Source organism: Mus pahari, chromosome 14 (genome assembly GCF_900095145.1).
Source record: "Mus pahari chromosome 14, PAHARI_EIJ_v1.1, whole genome shotgun sequence".
NCBI lineage: Eukaryota > Metazoa > Chordata > Mammalia > Rodentia > Muridae > Mus > Mus pahari.
Window position 1 is genome coordinate 20,195,990 of NC_034603.1, and position 25,390 is coordinate 20,221,379.

At 44.7% G+C, this 25,390-nt stretch overlaps 1 protein-coding gene across 1 annotated transcript in view; it reads left to right on the top strand.

Moving 5' to 3' along the window:
- Positions 1-25,390, top strand: part of Cdkl3 (cyclin dependent kinase like 3) — a 79,730-nt gene that overhangs the window by 54,152 nt on the left and 188 nt on the right. The gene's annotated exons all lie outside the window — the stretch shown is intronic.

The following is a 25,390-nucleotide window of genomic DNA, read 5'->3' on the forward strand; positions in this document are numbered from 1 at the left end:
ACTCACTCTGTAGACCAGGCTGGCCTCGAACTCAGAAAGCCGCCTGCCTCTGCCTCCTGAGTGCTGGGATTAAAGGCGTGCGCCACCACGCCCGGCTTGAAGACGGGTTTTTGCTAAAGTAATTAAGCCTTCCTGAAGTCGTAAGGATAGACCTTGATCTGACAGGAGCAGCGTCCCTGGAAGAAGAGACACTGGAGACTCGGTGTAGATTAACATAAAAGACAGCTGAGCACACTCTGAGAAAAGGCTGTCTGCAGTGAATGGTGAACACCTGCAAGCCAGGAGTGCTGACAGCAGCTCCTGCCCAGGCTGACACTGTGAACTTGGATTTGCAGCCTCTAGAGTTACCAGAAAATAAATGTCTGCTGAGGGATTCTGTGATGACATTTGCGTGTGGAGGCCCATACTAATTAAGACAGGATTTGAGTAGAGAGTTCTCTGAGGAAGACGTACAGGTGGCTAGTATTTTTAATAAGCTCAAAAGGTTTTAGTTCAAAAAAAAAAAAAAAAGCTGGGCAGTGGTGACACACTTGGGAGGCAGAGGCAGGCAGACTTCTGAGTTCGAGGCCAGCCTGGTCTACAGCATGAGTTCCAGGACAGCCAGGGCTACACAGAGAAACCCTGTCTCAAAAAACCAAAAAAAAAAAGAAAAAGTTTTTAGTTCTCAGAGAATTGTACATCAAACTTCAGGTTAGATACAATTTTACTATCCCTAGGATAGGCAGAAGACCAGGTAATAACAAACACCAGTTAGACCCTGGAGAAATTAGAATCTCCGTACACACTGCAGGTGGGACAGAGAGGACTGGGAGTGTTTTGGGAAAAAAGTCTGGTCAGTCCTCAACTGGTTGCACAAAAGATCTGCGCCTGTGCATGTCCAGTAGAAGTGAAGGCAATCATCAAAGGAAGATGAGCAGAACTGTGTCATGTCCATGGAACAGAGTCATATTTATTCATAGAAAGGGAAAGGGGGGCTGGCAAGACAGCTCAGCAGGTAAAGGTGCTGTGCAAGCCTGGGACCCGAGTGTCAGCCCCAGAGGGAAAGAATCAACTTTACAGTTGTCTTCAGGTCCCCAGACACATACTGTGCTACATACAACACCCCTCCACATCATACACGTGTGAATGCATGCACCCATAAAGATGATAACATTTGAAGGAATTAAGTACTGATGCTCACAACAACATGGAATAACCTTGAAAAAATAGAGAGTTAGGCTTCATGTTGCCGTCACTCAGGAGGCAGAAGCAGCCAGTTGAGGCCAGACTGAGCTACATAGTTCCAGGGCAGGCAAGGGTACTTAGTGAGGCATTGTCTCAGAAAAACCGAAAAGAAATTTAAAAAGAGCCAGGTGTGGTGGCTCACGCCTTTAATCCCAGCACTTGGGAAGCAGAGGCAGGCGGATTTCTGAGTTCGAGGCCAGCCTGGTCTACAGAGTGAGTTCCAAGACAGCCAGGGCTATACAGAGAAACCCTGTCTTGAAAAAAAACAAACAGACAAACAAAAAAACAAAAACAAACAAAAGAAATAAAAAAGAAAGTTACAAAAGCCACTTAAATATATATAAATGGTTCAAATTCTCCAGTTACAAAACTGAAAATTACCCAGTTGAAAACCTGGACAGCTCTACAGAAGGAAGGGGAAGCATGCAGTCAGTCACCAGGAGAGAACTGAAGTGTCTTATCAGACAGAGTCAAGTCTGCACACAGGATACAGGATAGAGATTCTGTGCTGATGAGATGTACTATAAAAAGGAGCCTTAGGATGATCAAGCAACAGCTGGTAGACGAATTTGTAAATCTAGCAGATACTTCAGTCCTTTTCTGTGACTGACAATTGAACCCCATGGCCTCAGTCATGCCAGAGAAGTGCTCTGCCACACAGTGCTAACTCAGGGCTCTTATTTTTCTTTTGAAACAGAATCTCATTAAGTGCCAAAGTTGTCCTTGAACTCATTCTGTCTCCTAGACAGGCTTTGAACTCGTGCTCCTGCCTCAGCCTCCCAGGCAGCTAGGACTGCAGGCCACACCACAACCTTCAGCATGGGTAAAAGGAAAGTTAGTCGGGACATATGTGACCTGAATAACACCAACCAGCCTGAGTGACAGATGCTGCTAGAATACTACACACACACACACACACACACACACACACACACACACACACGAAAGCTGAAAATAAGCCGGGCGGTGGTGGTGCATGCCTTTAATCCCAGCACTCTGGAGGCAGAGGCAGGTNNATTTCTGAGTTCGAGGCCAGCCTGGTCTACAGAGTGAGTTCCAGGACAGCCAGGGCTACAAAGAGAAACCCTGTCTCGAAAAACCAAAAATAAATATAAATAAATAAATTAAATAAAATAAAAAACAAAAAAACCCACAAAGGTGTCTAATAACGAACTTTGTGCTGATAAATTTGACCCCAAATGGGAACAAATTCTGTGAAAACCAACACTGACAAGATTGAGGACGTTCAATGAGCCTTGACCACCTCTAGAGCATCTGAAAGCTCTCCCTCGGGCTGGCCAGGCAGCACTCCAGGTTAAGGCTCTTCCTCCAGGTTAAGGCTCTTCCACTAGGCCAGATGGCTTCAGTTCAATCCCCAGAAAGCACATGGTAGACAGAGAGAACTGACTCCTGCAGGCGGTTCTCTGATCTCCTCTTGTGTGCTGTGGAATAAATATACTGCCACCACCCTCTTAGGCCAGGCATGGTGGCCCACACCTTTGATCCCAGCACTTGGGAAGCAGAAGCAGGTGGATCTCTGTGAGTTTGAGGCCAGTCTGATCTGCATAGTTCCAGGCCAGCCAGGGCTACAGGAATAGAGACCCACCCTCCCCTCAAATTTTCTAGATATTCTTTCTTTTCTTTTTTCTTTCTTTTTTTTTAAATATAGATTTATTTATTATATGTAAGTACACTGTAGCTGTCTTCAGACACCCCAGAAGAGGGCGCCAGATCTCGTTACAGATGGTTGTGAGCCACCATGTAGTTGCTGGGATTTGAACTCAGGACCTTCNGAAGTATAGTCAGTGCTCTTACCTGCTGAGCCATCTCTCCAGTTCCTCCCCCCACTTCTTTTTAATCCTTTAATTCTAGCACTCGGGAGGCAGAGGCAAGTGGATCTCAATGATTTTGAGACCAGCCTGGTCTACAAAGTGAGTTCCAGGACTACAAAGTGAGTTCCTGGACAGCCAAGGCTACACAGAAAAACCCTGTCTCAAAAACAAACAAAAATGCTTCCCATGTGTTTTACAAATTGCTGGCATGAACTTGATCCCACTTGATAATCTCTGCATCCGTGTGGAAAGTGGGCCAAGAGCATTCCCCCCTCCAAAGAGATTGTGTATGCTTGCCTAGTATTGTGTGATTGGCAGAGATGCTTCTGGAAGAAAAAAATACCTGCATCCCAGCAGGCTGAGGTTTGTCCTACTGACTTACCCAGGCAGTGGCAGGAGGATGGATCAACATGCACTTCTTGTGAGTGAGCAGCCATTGGGAAGCATCATAGTGTCTTCTTCCCACTTCTTGCTCTTTGTCTTTTGATAGCAGAACTGGAGATCAGCAAGTCCCAGATAGAAGTTGGGCCCTGAACAAAGAAGCCACAGGGACAAAAGCCATAGCTGCCCTTGGCCCAGCCAAGAGCAGAAGGGGCAGCAGACCTGTGAGATGACAAAGAACTCTGGTCTTGAGTTGTTACAACTTGAGGATTATTTGCATCCATAACACAAAATAGCCAAAATGTTGATAATATTTAAGACAAGGTACCACTATGTAGCCCAGGCTAGCCTGGAACTTACACTCCACCTGCCTCAGCCTCCCAAGTGTTACAGTTACTGGTCTGTGCTACCACACCCAGCTGCAAAATTCAACTAATACTGAAAATATTCCTTTCAGTTGGGAGTCTGAGTGGCAGAGCGCTTGCCTAGCAGGTGGGAGTCTCTAGGTTCAATTCCCAGGATTAAATAATGTGCCCCTTTAAAAAAACAGTCAACCAGTCAGGGTCTGGAGAGGAGAAGCAGCTCAGGTAGTCTGCACGCACTGTGCCTGCAGAGGGCAAGGCTGTTTCCCAGCACCCACAGCAGGCAGCTTGCCCGCCTCTGGCCTCCAAGAATACCTTTCTGTGCATGAACACATAGACATATACTCAAAAGTAGACATAAATCTTTTAGAAACAGTGAGCTGAAAATTTTGCATAACTGGTTTCATCTCATTTCTGTGCTAAAACCCATCAGTGAAATAGATGCCCTCTGTGAAAGCTCCTCCTTCCCCTCCCCCTTCCCCCCCAGTTCTCTCCATTTTCTCTTCCCCACCCCCTTCTCTCATCTTCCCTCCCCTCCCTCCTCCCTTCCCCTTTCCTCCCTCATCCCTTCCCCCTCTCCCTTGCTTTCTTTCATTCATTCCTTCTATTTTCTTTTCCTAAAGAATTTTTGTGGGCTGGTGAGATGGCTCAGTGGGTAAGAGCACCCGACTGCTCTTCCGAAGGTCCGGAGTTCAAATCCCAGCAACCACATGGTGGCTCACAACCATCCGTAACAAGATCTGACACCCTCTTCTGGAGTGTCTGAAGACAGCTACAGTGTACTTACATATAATAAATAAATAAATAAATCTTAAAAAAAAAAGAATTTTTGTTTTCTGTGTATGGCTATTTTGCCTAAACATTCATGTGTGTACCACATGCATGCCTGGTGCCCTTGGAGGCCAGAAGAGGGCATCAGGTACCCTGGGACTGGATTGAACGGCTATGTGGGTGCTGGGTCCTCTCTGGAAGTGCAGTTGGTGCTCTAACTGCTGAGCAACCTCTCCTGCCCTTTGTAGGTTGTTTTTATAGTGAAGCACCCATCCACCAGAACAGGTTATGTCTGGATTCTGAAACATCTGCTGCTTTTCCTTCCTTTTCTTTTGATTTTAAACACATTCGTGGACTTTTTAACTACCCCAAAGCTTTTCTGAAGCTTGTGCTAATATCACATACACTTCTAAATGCTGCTTGTAATACTTGGGTGTCAGGAGCCGTGTGGCTAGCACAGCTCTGCTGCTTTCTGCGTGCTTTGGAGCATCGGAGGGACTGTGAATTATGCCAAGAAGGGAGCAGAGCCAGGCAGGTTGGTGCACACGATTAATCCCAGCACTTGAGAGGCAGAGGCAGGCAGATCTCTATATGTTTGAAGCCAGCTTGGTTTGCAGAGCGAGTTCCAGGACAGCCAGGACTACATAGAGAAACCATGTTTCAAACAAAACAAAACAAAAACCAACCAAAACAAAATCCCAGAATCTTGTAATTTGTTAAGTTTTCTATTTTTTGTCACCTTTTGAGTAGTGACTGTCTCTACTGTTTTCTACACCTTAATGTCTGCCCTACTTTTATTATTTTATTCTGTTTTAATATCCCCCTCTCCCACCACACAGAAAGTCTTACTTTTATAGCCTAGTCTGGCTTTTAATTCAGTGTGTAGCCCAGGTTGTTGTAGTAAATCTCCAACCCCAATAAGCCCATGCAAAACCCACATAACTCAGTTATTATATTTATAACCTGTAGGCCTAGGTTGGGCAGAAGTACTATTACACTAATCCATTCTGCAGCTATGAGATCCCTTGTTATTTGCAGCTTCTCTAGGCCATGTGGTTCTGCTCCATCTTCCTTCCGCCTCTTTCTAAGTCTCTTTTCCCCTCCTCCCTTCTCTAAACCCTCCAACCCCACCTTTCCCTTCCACTGCCCAATCACAGGCTGGGATTAAAGGCGTGCGCCACCACACCCGTGTTCGTGTTATTTTTAGATGCACATTTCTTAACTTATAGCCACACCGGTGCATTTGAAGTTGATAATGTAATTAGAGGATGGTCAGAGACTCTGCTCAGTAGTATTTTGCTCCTTTAAAAATGTATTTAAAACCGGGCCTTTAATCCCAGCACTTGGGAGGCAGAGGCAGGCAGATTTCTGAGTTTGAGGCCAGCCTGGTCTACAGAGTTAGTTCCAGGACAGCCAAGGCTACACAGAGAAACCCTGTCTCGGAAAAAACAAACAAGCAAACAAAAAACAAAAACAAAAATGTATTTAATTTGGTTTAAATAGCAGCATACAGTAAATGTTTGAACTTGAAAAACACATATATTCTGTAGTTGCCGCGTGCAGTATCCATTAGGTCAGGAGTGGACTTGCCTCCTTCCGGTCTGCATATCGTTTTCTGATCATTTGATATGTGCATAGTTTAACAGTTTTAAGGGGTAATTGTCAAAATTTCCAAGTATGAGCTGTAGCGAGAGCTCTGGGGTTTTGGTTTCTTTAAACACAGTACTATAAGAATCTGCTTTCGTTGTAATCTGGTGGGATGCAGGGCTGCTTTATGCCACCCACGGCAGCTGACTGTGACCTGCCTCGCGTGCTAGCAGATAGTCAGCTGCTGATTGTCTCTGCGACTGCACGACGTATGGAATTCTGGGAACTTTTCAGAGGATGCATAAATGCTAGGGCCCCCAAGGCAGTATAGGACGTTGTTGGTCATTCAGATTGCAGCTTGTTAGTAGTCATACTCAAAGAAGGAGCAAGAAGAAAGGATTAGATTCAGGAGTCAATCTCACCCTCTCCTCTCTCTCTCTCTCTCCCCCCACTTTGTCCCCCTTCTCTCCCCTTTCCCTTTCTCCTGTATTCTTCTATCTAGTGATAAGGGATGAAAGCAGGGGAATAGAGTGGAGAAAGAAGAACCCATGAAGTAGCTAAATCCAGATATAATAATTGTGGATTTTTCTGTTCCTTTAATTTTTTTCACATTTTTAAGTTTTAATGTTGTATCTATGTAAGTAGAGTCCTAAGACAGCTTTGGGGCGTTGGTTGTCTCCTTCCCCAATGTGGCTCCTGGGGATTGAACTAAGGTCATTAGGCTCGGGCTTTAACCACTGATCCATCCTGCTGGCCAGTTCTTTTAAAGCATCGTCAAGGTATTTCGTATTAGGTTCGTAGAATTTGCTATATTTTCTTGTTGAACTGTACCTCTTCACATGTGTTTGACTTACCAGGGCCAAATCTAGTTTGTGTTTTATTCTTGCAGCTCAGTGAAACAGCTCAGAATGCTTTCCCACTCCTCTCCCCACCCATATGCTAGTGGTGCCACGCGTCTTCCTTATGTAGATGTGTATCAGCCCTGCATTACTTGTGTCTGACAAAGTTGACGGTTCCTTTTTTTTTTTTCTTTCTTTTTCTTTTTTTTTAATGTAGTCCTTTCTGCATCTTCAGGCTCATGTATGGAATCATTTTGCTCTTTGTGTTAACATTTCCCTTACCGCTGAGTCTGATGACAAGTCCACTCAAGTTCCGTTTTTCTGAAGATCCTTTCTCGGTGTCCCTGCTCCCTCAGCGGCACTTGGCTATGGCTTGCTCCTACGATGACGGCTGTTATGAATGAGGTTTTGAAATGCCTTCACCTTCCCAGCAGCCTGAGGTGGCGTGCAGGTGTCACACCTTGATGGCCACTTACACAGCTTAACTGTCATTGTAAAAAAGTGTGGATCTAGGACCTCGGGAGGTTTTATCTCAGAGACTAGGGCAGAGAATGCTAAGAGGAAGACACCAGCCATGCCCCTCTGGATCTGTGTGTGTGCATGCACACACACAAACAGTACACACACAACACACAAAGACTGTTCTCCTGCCAAACCAATTTGTAGCAGGCATGTGTATTGGTGTAGTTGGAATAAACTCTATGCAGAATACTAACAAGTTAACCAAGTTGTTGACTAAAATAACCATGCCGAGAAGAAAAAGACCGATTGTATATGGGTACACCATCGCTGTCTCCAGACACACCAGAAGAGGGCATTAGATCCCATTACAGGTGGTTGTGAGCCACCATATGTTTACTGGGAATTGAACTCAGGACCTCTAAACCTCTGAGCCATCGCTCTAGCCCCCTACCCCTTTTTAAATGATTTTATTCTTAATCTCTGTGCATTGGTGTCTTACTGCATGGATGTATCTCTTTGCGTGAGGATGTCAGATCCCTGGAACTGAAGTTACAGACAGTTGTGAGCTGCATGTGGGTAATGGGAATTGAACACAGAGGACAACATTTTATTTTGTGTGTGTACCTGTGTATCTGTTGTGGGCATGTCCATGTCACAATATACATTTGTGCAGAGGACAACCCAAGGGAGTCAGTTTTCCTTCCACCATACTTGGGCCCTGGGGATTGAACTCGAGTTCAGGCTGGGCCATGCCTTTTCCCACTGAGCATTCGGCTGGTGCAAAAGAGACTAATGTGAGTTTGGGGAAGGGGGTTTTGCCTGTATGCTTTAAGGCTAAAACCAAAAAGAGTAGTGTGCCATTCCTGCATGCTAGTTTGTACATTTGTTCCTCATCAGCACATGTTAATAATTCTGAAACTGCATATATATTCTAGGAAAGGGTTGGGCAAATACACTGTGGAGTGAAGTCATTTTTTAATTAGATGTAGAAGTGTTCTATGCCAGAAAGCATGAATAACTAAATAAATGATGCAGGCATATTAAAAAGACAGAGCCAGGCGTGGTGGCGCACGCCTTTAATCCCAGCACTCGGGAGGCAGAGGCAGGTGGATCTCTGAGTTCGAGGCCAGCCTGATCTACAGAGTGAGTTCTAGGACAGCCAGGGCTATACAGAGAAACCCTGTCTCGAAAAACAAAAGCAAAAACAAACAAACAAAAAAAGACACAGAAGCCATCTGGAAGAAACTTCTAGTAGCCAAATCTGGGCACTAAAACAATTACAGGTACAAGAGTGGAGTAGGGCTGGTAAGATGGCTCAGTGGGTAAGAGCACCCGACTGCTCTTCCAAAGGTCCAGAGTTCAAATCCCAGCAACCACATGGTGGCTCATAACCATCCAGAACAAGATCTGACGCCCTCTTCTGGACTGTCTGAAGACAGCTACAGTGTACTTACATATAATAAATAAATAAATCTTACAAAAAAAAAAGTGGAGTAGACTGGATCCTGCATAACAGTGTCTATGAATACACACGTACATGCTCACACATGCACATGCTCACACATACACACACGCACACAGTGACAAATATCTATGGATCCAAACATGAGGATGAACATTCTGTCCCTAGAGACATGTAAAAACAACACATATTCTTATAGTTTGCTTGTATAAAACTGAGAAGTAGTGCGCAAAGTGGGATGTGCAGCTCTACCTATAGAATGATTCCAGCTAGTGTAGAAGGAGCGACAGGACAGGAAGCTGCCATCACCAAATGACACACTTAAGAGGTGAGTCAGGGCCTGTCACACAAAACCTGTCAACCTGAGTTTGAGCCCTGCAACCAGAACAGTGGAGAGAGGACTGACTTCTGAATGTTGTCCTCTGACCTCCACACATACCATAGACACAACTGTGACTCTCCTCAGCCACTAAATCAATAAAGTGTAATCATAAAAAAAAGTCAAACAAAAATCAGATGTGGCAGATATGGTGAGTGTCTATAATTTCAGCGGTTGGGAGGCAGAGGCAGGGAAGCTCAGGAGTTCAAGTTCATCTCTGCCTAGAAGGCCAACCTTTTGCCATGATGAACATAGCAAGACCCTCTGTCTGAGCAGCCACCCTCTTGCCCACCCCTGACCCCACCACTAAAAGAATCATTGATGACAATAAAGCAAAACTCTGTTTTCTTAGTTTTAGACTGTCTCCTCCTAAGGAAAAGAAGGGTAATTTGTGCAGAGAGGATATTAGAAGCTCTCTGTAACTTTATCAAAGTGAGCATGCTTAGAATAGCATAAATTAAGGGCTCAAGCGATGCTCACTGGTTGAGAATAGGGTAAACTAAGGGCTTGAGAGATGCTCAGTGGTTAAGAATGCTCCCTGCTCTTGCAGAAGACCATGGCCCCTCTTATGGCCTCTAAAGGCACCATCATGCATGTGAGCACAACAGACATACACATAAATAAAAATAATATTTTATATAACACTGAATATATGACATCGGACAAGGTGCAACAAGAACAGCCTTGTATCGTTATTTCCCTGGTGTTCCTGCCACAAAGTGACTTGATTCTAAAACTGAGAAAGTTACCAGGGGAAGGCTGTAATGAGAGTGGCCTGTAACATTCTAAGGAACAAGGCCATGAATTTTAAGGAAAGATTGAAGTCAGACAGTCCAGAACTAGGGGTATAACTCAGGGAGTGCTTGACACACACAAGGCCCTGGTGGTTGGATGCGCAACACTGGGCTGTATAGCATAATCCAAGCAATCGGGAGGTAAAGGTAGAAGAATTAGAAGTTCAAGGTCATCTCTGGCCACTACCAGGCCAGCCTGGGCTACAAAAGAACGCATCTCAAGAGAGGAAGAAACGAAGGGAGGGAGAGAAAGAGGCTTTCGGGCATATTTATACTAGTCACTGCAGAAAACAGCTTTAGTTCAAAGTCTGTTCCTGTTAAATGGGGAGAAAACACTTTTAAGAAGAAATGGAAGGAAACAACCATCTGAAGAAGGGATCTATGCAAAAATCCACTGAAGTGCCATTCATATATCAGGGGACCAGCAAGAAGATGGGGGCTCCCTCATTGTCTTCCTCTCTTCAAGAGGAACTTACTGTCAGAAAGGTGTCAGTGTCTTACCAGCCATGTCAGTAAACCCTGACAGTTTGTATGGGATCTGATTTAACTGTAAAACTTACCCAGGACAGCCAAAGACTGAGAGCTGCCAGCACATCATAAAACCCAGAGCAGAAGAACTTGTTTCACTGTACCACAGGTGGTTTTAAAGTTGTAATTAAGACATGGCTGAACTGATAAAAGGGTGGAAAACAAGCCAGTGTAACTGGTGTGGAGCCTACAAACAGGCCCATTCATGCTCAGAAGTGTGACCACTGGTAAGCCCAGTCACTGAGGGTGTACCACACCCTTAAACGTGGGACTGGACTATGGTAAAAGGATAGAAGAATTGGGTTCTTCCTGATTAGAAATACTAAGTATGTGTTAAGAATTGTGAATGGTGCGGCTGGAGAGATGGCTCAGCGGGTTTAGAGCACTGCCTGCTCTTCCAGAGGTCCTGAGTTCAATCCCCAGCAACCACGTGGTGGCTCACAACTGACGCCCTCTTCAGGTGTGTCTGAAGACAGCTACAGTGTACTCGTATAAATAAAATAAATAAATCTTTAAAAAAATAGTTGTAAGAATTGTGAGTGGGGCTGGAGAGATGGCTCAGCGGTTAAGAGGCCATGAATTCAATTCCCAGCAACCACATGGTAGCTCACAACCATCTATCCTGGGATCTGACGCCCTCTTCCGGTGTGTCTGAAGACAGCTACAGTGTACTCATATACATTAGATAAATTAAAAAAACAAAAAAAACAACCTTTTAGTTCCCTGTGGACCCAGCTGTTAAGAGCACTGGCTGCTCTTGCAGAGGACTGGCATTCTATTCCTAGCACCAACTTGGTAGCTCACAGCTGTCTTTAATGCCTGCCAGAGGATCTGCAGGAAAATGATGTGCAGACAATGGAGACAAAACATCTTTATACAGTAAAACAAAACAAAACAAAATTCCTAAATCAATACAAAGAATGGGAAAGTTGCTACTTTAAACTTAGAGTTAACACGTTTATCTCTAAAGTACTAAAATCTCCTTAGCAAAACAAGAAAAAAATGACAGCTGGGCGTGGTGGCCTCCTCGGTGCTCAGCGGCATAAATAAGCAGGCAGATCTCCAAGTTCCGGGCCAGCCTGGTCTACATAGCAAGTTCAGTTAAGGGCTATGTAGGAGACCCTTTCTTTAAAAAAAACAAACAAAACAAAACAACACAACAGGAAGTAAGAGAAAGAAAATGAATAAATGACCAATAACAAGAAAAGACTATTAGAAAGCAGAGAAGTAGAAATGAGGGTGGCAGCCCCCACTTTTCATTCTTACCCACTTGGCAAAGACTGATCGTTGGTTGGCACACTTGGTGAGGGGGAACACAGACAACTGGAACCAGTGGGTGCTTGTGGGAGTGGAGTGGAGGCCTGCCTCTGTAGTGAGAATTTTATTTTCTTTAAAAAACACAGATAAGAACATGTTTTCATTTTAACCCCAGGTGTGGGATATGTGGCTGCTTCAGACTGTCCACCGCAGTCACTGACTATGATTTGCCTGTGTTCTGACGGGGCATGACTTTGCCAGCGGCAGATAGCTTCTGTGGTTGTGTAACATTTGGAATTCTAGGAACTACACCCCTCTCTATAACCACACTGGCCCAGTGTGCTGAAGCTTAGTATCTATGTTAAAGGAGCCTTGCACCTGGGCTTCAGATGAGATTAATCCCATCAGTGTTTGTAACAGCAGCACCTGTAAATGTTGCAACAGTTCTTCAATAACTGTATCAATGAATGGTTATTTCTACATAGTGAAAATGAACTGCAGTTATGGCCATTCACATGGCTAAAGCTCACTTTTTTTTTTCATTTAAAAAATGTAGTTATAGCTGGGCATGGTGGCTCACGCCTTTAATCCTAGCACTCCGGAGGCAGAGGCAGGCGGATTTCTGAGTTCAAGGCCAGCCTGGTCTACAACATGAGTTCCAGGACAGCCAGGGTTATAAAGAGAAACCCTGTCTCGAAAAACAAAACAACAACAACAAAAAAATGTAGTTATGAGAAGGGGGGAGCTATGAAAGTTCAGGGTAGGGCTGGAGAGATGGCTCAGCAGTTAAAGAGTAACGACTGCTCTTCTGAAGGTCCTGAGTTCAAATCCCAGCAACCATATGGTGGCTCACAACCATCTGTAATGAGATCTGACGCCCTCTTCTGGGGTATCTGAAGACAGCTACAGTGTACTTACATATAATAAATAAATAAACAAACAAACAAATAAAGTTAGTTCAGGGTAGCATAGTATCTCTTCAAAAATGTTTTACACTTGCAAAGAAATGGACTTGTGTAAATCAAATCAATGTGATACAGTAAAGACAACCTGGGGCTGGGCGGCTGGGACATGTGGCTGAATTCAAGACTAGCCAGGTCTACAGAGAGAAACCTCGTGTGTGTGTGTGTGTGTGTGTGTGTGTGTGTGAGAGAGAGAGAGAGAGAGAGAGAGAGAGAGAGAGAGAGAGGAGAGGGAGGGAGGGACGGAGTGTCGGGGGTTGAATCATCTAGGGAGCTGAAGAGATGGCTCAACAGATAACACTCTTTCAGAGCACCAGGTTCAATTCCTGGTGCTTACGTGGTGTCTGTGTGTCTGTCTTTATCTCTCTCCGGTGTATGTATGCATGTACACACACACACACACACACACACACACACACACTTATAGAAAGAAAGAGAGAGAGAGAAAGGAAAATACCCCTATAAGGTGTTCCAGAGGATCCAACACCCTCTTCTGACCTCTGAGGGCACAAGACACATACATGTGGCACAGACATACACGCAAGCAAAACACTCATATACATACAGTTTTTTAAAAATCATCCTGGCAGCAGCACGGTATTTGCCACTAACCCTGACCACCTTAGGTAACCCCTGGGGCCCATGTGGGAGGAGAGAAATGACTCTGAGCTGCCCTCTGAGCTCCTCATGTGTACTGTGGCACACTCGTATGTGCAGGCACACACACTAAAATTCAATAAAGTTTGTTGTTTTGCTTTGGTTTTTTTGAGACAGGGTTTCCTTGTGTAGCACTGGCCATCCTGGAACTCACTTTGTAGATCAGGCTGGCCTTGAACTCCCAGAGCTCCTCCTGCCTCTGCCGCCTGGGTACTGGGATTAAAAGCATGCTCTACCATCACTAGGCTTCCTCGTTTCTTACATTCCCTTTACTACTACTTCCACAATGTTGCCTTAGCCTAGAAATAGGTCCTATAGATGTCCCACTGATGGCTGACCACTCAATATTTATTTATTCTCAGTTCTTTTGATGAGTTATGAACCTCTGCAGACACTGCCGACTACCGAAAAAAACAAAAACAAATAAAACAAAAAAGAAAACTTCTCTGACCAAAGTTCTGTGGGCCCAAGCATGGTTGTGTAGAAGGCAATTGACAGCACAGCTACAAGCGTTTGACTGGATTCACAGCACTAGGTCTGAATTCCCTCCTATGGAGTGGGCCTCAAGTTCAATCAGAAAGCACTTGATTGCCCCATAACAGACCTGCCACTACTATACTGGTGAACTCACCTTGCTGGCTGCCTGGTAACTTTACACACAGGACTTGTAACTTAGGAAGACCACCGGAGGCAGTTCCCCCCAGCAGAGTGTATAGCACTCTGGTACTGTGAGCCAGCAAGGAGGACCTTCCCATCCCATTTCAATTAGATTTAAGTTCTGTGACCAAAACATGTGCTGTCTTCATCAGTAGACTCTTACCACCTGGCTCTGGTGATCAGTAAACAGCTGTAACAAAGTTCTGCATTGTTTTAGGAATCTAGGAGGCTCTCCTGATTAATAACTCACAGGGAGGCACCATGTGGCTTTAACAGTTTTCAACACATGGTCAATTTTTGTCCCCTCTGTTCTCCCAGGCATTTCCTTCTCTACTGTATTATTTAGGCACATCCTAGTATCATATAATTCTTCCCTAAATATTTCAAAACCTATCTCCAAAAGTTAAGTGTATCTTTTAAAAATATGTAATTGCTTATCACAATTACAAATTGTTTAAAATATCAAAAACTAGTCTACATTAAGGTTTCTAAGTTTCTTGGGTGTTTAACATTCCATTTGAATCAAGTGCCTTTTCATTTTAAATTGGTGATGGGCTCTCCTGCTAAGGCACTGGATGGAATTCTGTTCCTGGGGCTGAAGATGTCAGGATAAGCACAAGGTAGCTTATTCACCCAATGGGAGTAGGTTGTGATTCTAGACTTCACCCGGCTTGTGGAAGCCAACAGCCATTTCCACAGATGCCTGGTTTGTATATCCTGATGTAATGCATATCAGACATTGTGGTTTGTCTTTCCTTCTGTGGCCCTTGTGTACATGTCCCTTTAATATCTTTCTTGTTCTCATTCCATCAAATGTCTGTGCAGCTTCTCAGGATTTACTGTATCAAATAAGTTGAATAGTACTTGTTTACTGATAATTCATGGTAAGCACATACGGATTTGCACAGACTTGCCATCTTGTTGTTCCATGAAACTAGGAACAGGGTGGGGTGAGGTAAAAGACAGATGCCCTGACCAAATGAGATAACATCCTGAAAGTGAGTTGCAGCCCGTGAGCGCTTTGCAGGAGTGTTTTTAATAGGATGGGCAGCTTCATCTCTGCCCGTTTATTTACTAACTGAGAGGAGACTTCCCCAGGTCCTCTCTGTTCAGGCTCTCACCCACCATCCGGGCTGTTTCAGTAGGGTTTTTTCTGCAGGTCCACGATCAAATCTTGCTCATTTGATCCTACTGCAAGCACTACGATGTTTTGTGGCAGTTTGGTTTGTTCCCTCTTGTTTGATTAAAAACAGAAACAAATAGAAGGGGAGGAGAGGGTGGCAAGGCCGGTACAGGTACAGCACCCACAGAAATGGCATGCTGTTCACAGAGACCCACTCATTAGAAGCCCCGAGGGCAAGGACCAGGAGTAGTGGCAGAACTCTTGCTCACATGCTAGTCCTTATGTGTGCCATTGCTAAGTATGGAAAAATGAAAGCAGTCTAAACACATGCAAAGTACATGTTTGAGGCTGCAGGTGGCTTGGTTTGCAGAGCGCTTGGCAGCATGCAGGAAGCCCTGGGTTTGCTTCTCAGTACCGTACACAGGCACAGTGCCAGTCACCTGTAACCCTAGCTCTGGCAGGAGAATCAAGCTCATCCTTTGCTCCTTAGTTATAGGCCAAACTAGACAACAGGGGCAGAGGAGGGGAACGGAGAAGGAGCAGAGGAAAAGACAGGGGAGGAAGGGAGGGCGGAAGGGAAGGAGGGAGGGAGGGAAGGCAGGAGGAAGGCAAGCTACTGCTTGACACTGTGGTTAGAATGTGATGTAGTGAGGCCCCCCCCCCATGACTCCAGCCTTCTGAGAATGACCTGTCCTGATAAGAGCCTATTGTTTGACTTTTATGTTTTAGAAATACACTATGCTCAGAAACAGAACTGGCCATAATTAGCTAAGGCTTTCTCTCCCATGGTCCCTAGCGAAGCTATAAATCTGGAGGAGTGAGGCAACTGGGCAGACCTTCTCACAAGGCCACAGTGCCCAGCACACAAGCCAACTCTTTACTGCCAGCCCAGGGCCGTCACTTTACGAGAAGTCACTTTAATGACATGTACCCAGTTCACATGGTCAAAATATGCTGCCCAGGTGCATTGTTTCCTCCTGCAGTAGGCGTTGTGGGTGTCAGCTCCTGGTATTTGGGTGAGGCAGGAGCTTGCAGTCTTGATGTCACTGAGCAGCAGGCGGTGACAGGAGATCATCCAGTGTAAGGTGCATGACTCCTGTAGCAGTAGGAATACTGGTGTGCTGTAGCTGAAGCCCAAGCCCTTTACCTCAGAACTTTGTCCACAGACAGGATGTTAGGCTGTGAGATACAGCATGGACATGTAGACGACACCACCTGTTCTCAGTGTCACGTGTACAGCACATATATCACAGCCGGATCAGCAGGCAAGGGAGGCTGTAAGTCATTTTACCCTCTGCCTGCTGTGTTGGAAGTCCAACACTTGGTGCGTTTATTCTGGTGAAGCTTCTGGGGTGAGGAAGTCATGGTCGGTGGCCTCCTTTGAACCTGATGTCCCTGATGTCGCTTTTCCCTTGACAGCCCATGTGGCCTTTCTGCGGTCAATTATAACTCACTGCTGTTGCTTGCGGGGGAGCGGGTAACATCTGCCTAATAGAAGGAGAAATGGTTCCCTTTTGACTCTAGCTCAGAATGAAACTGTGTCATAAAGAGTCTCAGGACAGCCAAGCATCACCCACAAAGATGACAATGAGCATTGCCTCACTCAGTAAACTGGTGAATCGTGTCCTGGTTACTAGTATCTGTTCGCTAATTAGATCTCCTTAGTTAAGGATCAAAGTTTCCTCAACCTTTATTCTTATAGCATGTAACAAAGGGCAGGAATTCAGGAAGGTAGTGTCTATAAACAACTATAGATTGAGGCAGGCAGTAGGCTGAGAAAGAGGTATGGAGGAGCCATGAGACTGGGGTGCTGGAAAGGCTCCGTGGTTGAGCAGCTGACCTGGGGCTTGACCAACAGGTGGACTTAACAGACTGAAATACAGGTGATGAGTTACTGTAGGTTGGATGTTTATGTGTGGGGACATTGGGCTAAGCATGTACCTGCACCCTCCTGGCAACTCAAGGACATGGGTGGATGCTGTCTTAGTCCCAGGTTAGAGCTGGGGAAGTTTGTGTCAGAGACACTCAGTTGGTGAATGACCTAGGCGGGATTCAGTCCAGTCTGACATGAAGGGTAACTGGGCTATCCTGTTCTCTGTTCGAGGAGTGAACTCAGTGGTTGGCTTGATTGGGAAAGCAGGCTCTGTTGTGAAAGCATTGCTTGTCAGGGCGCTAGAGTATGCAGTGGGCAGGGAGCGGCGGGCTCTTCTGTACATCACGAATGGATCACGGAGAACTTCAGGTGCTATGCTAAGGAAGTGAGACAGTCTTAGAAGGCAATGGAAGCATTCGATGCCTATTAACGAAGTGACAGAACCAGTTATGTCCTGGAAGACAGCTGTGGCGTGAAGGGTGGGAATAGGAAGCATGAAAAGCAGGTGGCCGCTCTAGTGCGCAACCTCAAAACAGGAGTCTGGGCCGGGACTGGGGCCTCTGCCCGTAATCCCAGCACTTAGAAGGCTGAGGTAGAAGGACTGTCAAGAGTTCAAGGCCAGCCTGAGTTATGTAATGAGTTCCAGAAAGCCCTGGATTGCGGTGAGACCCTGTCTCGGAACAAACAGTATTTTCTAGGGAAATGTTTGTACCCGGATCTTAGGAACTCCATGAGCAGACCTGTGTTTATGTGATGTTTTTAAAGTCCACTCATCAATCCTTGCAAGGAATATGGAGAATGTGCACGCATGTGTCACTTGTAACTGGAACTGTTGATGTGTGTGACTGTCTGTCTTGTAATCCTCACGAATGGCAGTTATTACATGGTAAGTGAGTGAGTTCCTAGTGGCAAGGAGACAGAGACCAACAAAACCAGACACTGGATGCTCTTGCCTGTTTTCTGAATGCACGTGTGACTTCCTCGCCCTTTGTGCTGGCTCACATTCCTGAGCTGTGTGTCACTCTGAGGTAATGTGTGCCAACAGGGCATGATGTCATAAAGGGGAGTGCTCATGAAGAGACACACACACTAATATTTTCATGGCAAGCATGTCCCCATGGTTTCCCACCCCAAGTGCAGATTGTGACACACATTAGATTTCCTGACATCTCAAATACCACCCTGGGGTCTTAGCAACAAATTTGACATACCTTTCATTTAAATAAATGCCTAAGGGGATTGCGGCACAGTTGGACATCTCTCACCCCAAAGTGCAAAATTGGGGCATTTGTCTTTTTTAGACTGGGGATGATCGGCCTGAGAAGTGTATATAACTTTTTCAAATTGAAAAATTCAAATTCTGAAATCTGAGGTAGTCAGGTTTTGTCCATATGGGATAAGGGCTGTGTGACCCACATTTTCTAGCGCTCCCTTTGCCAAGGTATTTTTTTTTTTTNTGGGTTTTTTTTTTTTTTTTTTGCTGTAAAATCACCTAGATATTATGGAGGTGTTAATTTTAACTATAGAAGTGATTGGATTGGAATTTTATCTTTTTGTTTGTTTGTTTGTTTTGAGACAGGGTTTCTCTGTATAGCCCTGGCTGTCCCGGAACTCACTTTGTAGACCAGGCTGTCCTTGAACTCAGAAATTCACCTGCCTCTGCCTCCCGAGTGCTGGGATTAAAGGCATGTACCACCATGCCTGGCCTGGAATTTTATCTTTTAGAGACAGATATTAAACATTTACTAGTGAGATTCTAATGCATGGAATTTACCTCAGAACAGCACAAGGAAGTGTCATGGAGGATACCTAGAAGTAATAATAGCTTTGAGCTGATGATTGTGGAAACAGATAATGGGGCCTTCCCTTGCCTGGGGAAGTGGGGCCATTATACTATTCACTATATTACATAAATTTGTGAGTAATTATGACCTCTATACATGTTTGAAATTATACATGTTACATTTGCTTACTTATTATGCATATATATATTATACATGTTTGGAAGTAGACATAAGTTTTCAATGACCACTCTTTAGGTAGAGGGCAGGGTAGATCGTCCTTAGATCTCCCATGAGTCCTGTGAGATAAAGGAGAGCTCCTGGTGACTTCTCCAGAGACTTGTTTGCCCAGTAGCACCTCGTCTTCCCGTATGGCATTCTCATCCCCGCTGTGCCACCTCAGTCCAGCGTGGGCTAAGCTACCTTGACTGAGCAGTGCCCAGCTCTGTGTGCATTTTTCTGCACCTTTTATCTGTGTCCTCAGCTCTCACGTCTGGCTCCTTCCATTCTTTGCAGGGCTTTCCCCCACTCAGCCTGACATCCTGTGACACTGGACGTTATGGTGTCTCGGGGATTATAAAGTGATATATTAAACAGGAGATAAGACATCAAAGAGGAGATGCTAATGTTTTCAAAATGGTGATTACCTGGGGCTGGGATCAGTGTCCAAACCATCTGAGCTCACTCACACACTGACGGCACACTGAGACTAGGAGACCACAGCATGCTTTTCTTCCTGCAGAAATAGGAATAACCTAAAGACAGTGCCTTAATTCGTGTCTCTATCACTACGATAAATACCACGACCAAAAGCAAATTGGGAGAAAGGGCTTATTTCATCTTACAGCTTGTAGTCCATCATTCAGGAAACTCGGGGAGGGACTGAAGGCAGGGGCCATGGAGAAGTGCTGCTTACTGACTTGCTTTTTATGCCTTACTCAGCCTGCCTTCCTATGTACTCCAGGACCACCAGGCAACCTTGGGGGCTTTCTCAGAGGCTGTGGGAATCAAGTGATTGGTTACTAGAATGACACATCTTTTTTTTTTTTTTTTTTTTTTTTTTTTTGGTTTTTCGAGACAGGGTTTCTCTGTATAGCCCTGGCTGTCCTGGAACTCACTTTGTAGATCAGNTTTTTTTTTTTTTTTTTTTTTTTTTTTTGGTTTTTCGAGACAGGGTTTCTCTGTATAGCCCTGGCTGTCCTGGAACTCACTTTGTAGATCAGGCTAGCCTCGAACTCAGAAATCCACCTGCCTCTGCCTCCCAAGTGCTGGGATTAAAGGCATGCGCCATAGAATGACACATTTTAAGAATTAGGATCTTGGGCCAGGCAGTGGTAGCCCACACCTTTAATCCCAGCACTCGGGAGGCAGAGGCAGGTGGATCTCTGAGTTCAAGGCCAGCCTGATCTACAGCGTGAGTTCCAGGACAGCCGGGCTATACAGAGAAACCCTGTCTCAAAACAACAACAACAACAAACAAACAAAAAAGCAAAAACAAAACAACAACAAAGAATTAGGATCTTAGAGCTGGAGAGATGGCTCAGTGGTTAAGAGAGAGCACTGACTGCTCTACCAGAAGTCCTGAATTCAATTCCCAGTACCCATATGGTGGCTCACAACCATCAGTAATGGGCTCTGATGCCCTCTTCTGGTGTGTCTGAAGAGAGCGACAGCGTACTCACATACATAAAATAAATAAATCTTAAAAAGTAAAAGAAGGAAGTATCTCTAGTGTGAGCTCCAAACACTGTTTTGGGAGGTTGCTTGTGTTTCAAGCAAGCTGTTGAAACAACCAAATGAATCACTCTGGGGAGTGGGTGATACTGTGGGCCCTTCCTGGTTCGAGGCTGAAACTGGGCTATGTCTGTGGTAAGGAACTAGAGAGGGAGGCAGAGCTGACTCATTAAGATTTCAGAAGCCTGGTATGTGGATCTAGGAGTCTCTGGCTGTTGCCAAGGCGACAGCACAAACCTTTCTTATCCAAGAGCTTGACCCAAGGGGAGGGGACCGGCTGGTGCGGTTGGCCTCTCATCTGTGCGTGCCGAGTGGCTCCAGGACTGCGGGAGGTCAGGAGTTCTCTCTGGTGTTACTCAGTTCTCCAGCCTGTTGGCTTTACAGAGACTCTAAACGGGAGTTCTCAGTGTGAGTGCGGGTGCCTGTGTCGTCTAGAAGGAGGTGATGAGCTGGAGCTGAAGTCATAAGCTGTTGTGATCTGCCCAATCTCAGGTCTGGGCCACGGAGGGGACAAAAGCTATGCCGCAGCCACAGGAAGGCCAAATCACACTTACATAGTGAACTCTTACCTTAAAGGGCTGAAATAAACTAGCAAAAAAAAAATACCAGCCGGGCGTGGTGGCCACGCCTTCCATCCCAGCTCTTGGGAGGCAGAGGCAGGTGGATCTCTGAGCTCCTGGCAAGCCTGGTCTATAGAGCTAATTCCAGGACAGCCAGAGCTATTACACAGAGAAACTCCGTCTTGGAAAGCCAAACAAGTTAGAAAGTTTTCTTTGTACTTAGGTATTTCATCTCCTCCCTACACAGTCACTCTAAGAGGGCTTCAGTGTGTCTGTACAGTCAATAGAATTTTTGCTGGATTTCAATCCTGACCAGTTTTAAAAGCTCACCTAGATGGCTGTAGCCAAGCCACTGGTGTCCTTGGGTGGAAACCACCCTTACTTGTTTCTGTCACAAGACATTCATCCAGGGACAAACATGGGGTGGCTCAGGACCAGGTCTCCACACTCTGGCAAAACTACTTGGAGATGCTGCTCAGGGGATATGACCCCATATTGCCTGTGCATAGAGTGTGCAGCAGTGGTATGGGGGAGCATGTCTCTCCACTGTCTTCAGGACAATATGAGGCATTGCTGTAACAAAGCCGCTTTCCTCGGTCCAGGGGATCGAGAGCCAAAGGGTCTAATAAGGAGAAGCCTTCACCTGTAGCCTCCTGAGTGTGGACCCTGCCTCAACCAGGTAGAGGAGAGAGTGAACTGAAAACACCAGCCACACACACACACACACACACACACACACACACACACACACACACTATTGGCTTGCCTGCTGAATGCACATGCACACACATGCACATCTGCGTGCATGCACTGACATGTACATCTGCATGCATGCACTGACATGCACATATACAGGATGATAAGATAGAAAAAGTATTAATTAAAAAAGAGAGAGATTTCCATGTGAGTCAGATATGGGTCACTCAGCTATCTCCTACTGGTTTGGGGAGAGAAGTTGGAGGTTGCACAAGTGTGCCCATGACTAGGGAAACAGATGACGTGAGTACAGTCTACGGTATGCTATTCATCAGTTGAGCTGATATATGAAATGTGAAGGTAGCAATGTGGAAAAGCCTAGAAAGCATATTGAGGGTTGAGTAACAGGAAGACAGAAAGAGATATATAATATATTATTGTTTATATAAATGAAGATACATGCAAACATAGCACATACCTGATATGAACACATACAAGCCAGGGGCAGCAACTATAATGGAATGATTGCTTATAAGAAAAGAATGGAGAGAGGAATGGGGCAAATACACCTGTGCATACATATATACACAGATACATCATGTGCTCACACTACATACATGTGCACAAGCATGCATGCATACACAGATGCATGTATAGGTACTACTACATACATATGTACACATGCATGTATACATACACAAATATGTGCATATGCACATAATACATACACTGATGCATGTATGTCCACAAACTACAACATACACACATACATATATACTAAAACATCTGCAAAACAAAAGAAGAGCCCTGGGTGGACTGACTAGGGTATAATGTGCTATGAACTGAAAAAATTGTGATTAATGCTCTCTATCTGAGGTTTAATAAGTAAGAAAACATTAAAATTTAAAAGAAAATAAAGATTAGATGCTCAGACCATGCCATTTGAGACTTTTCTTGTCTAGATGTTATTACCATCATGACTTTCTTTTTTTTTTTTTAAAGATTTATTTATTTATTATATGTAAGTACACTGTAGCTGTCTTCAGACACTCCAGAAAAGGGCATCAGATCTTGTTACAGATGGTTGTGAGCCACCATGTGGTTTCTGGGATTTGAACTCAGGACCTTCGGAAGAGCAGTTGGTGCTCTTAACCCACTGAGCCATCTCTCCAGCCCCCATCATGACTTTCTGAGTGTCACTGTAGCCTTTGATATTCTCATTGAGAGGGATTTAAATGTGGATGCTGTGGGGTGTTTTAGAACTTAACTGCCTTGGTTAGGTGTGGGGTTATATGAGGGTATTCTGCTCTATAAAATGCTGAGAAATTAGGCTGCAGCAATGGCTTCGAGGTTAGGAGCATGTATAGCTCTTACAGAGACCCTGAGTTTGATTTCCAACATTCATTTTGGGCTGTCCACAACAGCCTGTAACTCCAGCTTCAGAGGATCTGATACCTTGCCTTCCTCTGAACTCTGGGGGATCTGCATACACACATGTACCCCTCCCATAGTCACATAATTAAAAATAAGAGGTTTTAAAAAAAGATTTATTTATTTTATTTTATGTACATAAATACACTGTAGCTGTCTTCATGCACACCAGAAGAGGGCATTGGATCCCATTACAGATGGTTGTGAGCCACCATGTGGGTGTTAGGAATTGAACTCAGGACCTCTGGTAGAGCAGCCAGTGCTCTTGACAGCTGAGCCATCGCTCCAGCCCAAAATAAAGTTTTTTAATGCTCAGAAGTTTATTTATTTTTAAGTCATGTAAATTATATGTATAGACATTTTTATGTATTTTGTGCACCACATGCAAAGACCAGAAGATGGTGTTGTATCCCCTGGAACTGAAATTACAGTGTGAGCTGCTATATGGGTGCTGACCCAGGTCCTATGGCAAAGCAGCTAGTTCTCTTAAGCAATAAGCCATCTCTCAGACCCCAGGAAAATACTTTGTTTCCTGACACCCAGAAGTAGAATTAAGTATTTGCTCTTGTATTTATCCCAAATATAACAGCTATACTAACAATGAATGAGAAACAGAAAAATTTAATAAAAGAAAGGAAGGGGAATCCTCAATTCTGTTTGGCTTGGTTTTCTAGAAATTTTATGTCCATTTTTTTGTGTGTGTATGACAAGATAAGCCTGAATGTAGATGGGTCAGGTTGGGGTCCTTGGATGTTAGGACCTGGTATCTCAGCATCTGAGATAGTGCTGTAACATTCCAGACCAATACAGCAATACAAGGGTGAGACCTACAAGCTAAAAGTGCATACCGTATAAAAACAATATTTGAGAGCCGGGCGTGGTGGTGCACGCCTTTAATCCCAGCACTCGGGAGGCAGAGGCAGGCGGATTTCTGAGTTTGAGGCCAGCCTGGTCTACAAAGTGAGTTCCAGGATAGCCAGAGCTACACAGAGAAACCCTGTCTTGAAAAAAAAAAANNAAAANNAAAAANNAAAAAAAAAAAAGAAAAAAAGAAAAACAATATTTGAGGACTGGAGAGATGGCTCAGAGGCTAAAAGTACTCGTTGCTTTCGTAGAGGACCTGAATTCAGTTCTCAGCACCTACATAGGATAGCTTACATTTACAGTGGTTCTCAACCTGTGGTCATTATCCCTTTGGGGGGTCATATATCAGATATCTTGCATATCAGATATTTATATTACAATTCATAACAGTAACAAAATTAGAGTTATAAAGTAGCAACAAATAGTTTTATGGTTGGGGATCATCACAACACAAGGGACTGTATTAGAAGTCTTAGCATTAGGAAGGTTGAGAACCACTGTCTAAAATCTCCTGTAACTTTAGTTCTCATGGATGTGATACTCTCTTCTGGTCTTTGGACATCTGCACATATTCACAAGCATGCACATATCATTTAAAACGGTATTTCAGTAATACAGCTTCACGTTTTATGGTTCTAGCTCAAGGTATATAAGACCTAATGTGCTCCAAAACAGCCTGTATTCAGTAGCCACGCGTGTCTAATGGCTGCAGTCATTAGGAAACTGCTGCTCTTTGGGGTCTGCCATGAAGTCAGGAAAGCTCTTGTCTTAGTTAGATTTTTATTGCTGTGAAGAGACCCCATGACCACAGTAACTCTTATAAATGACAACATTTAGTAGGGCTGGTTTCAAGTTTCAGAGGTTCAGTCCATTATCATCATGGCAGGAAGCATGGCAGCACACAGGCAGACATGGCGCTGGAGAGGAGCCGAGAGTTCTACATCTCCATCCACAGACAGCCAGGAGAGACTTGCCACACTGGAGAGACTTGCCACACTGGGTGTAGCTTGAGCATAGTAGACCTCAAAACCCACTTCCACGGTGACATACTTCCTTCAAGAAGACCACACCTCCTAATTGCGCCACTCTCTATGGCCAACCATTCATATATATGAATCTGTGGGGCTGTCCCTATTCAAACCGCTACAGCCCACATTCCTTCTGGAGATGTGGA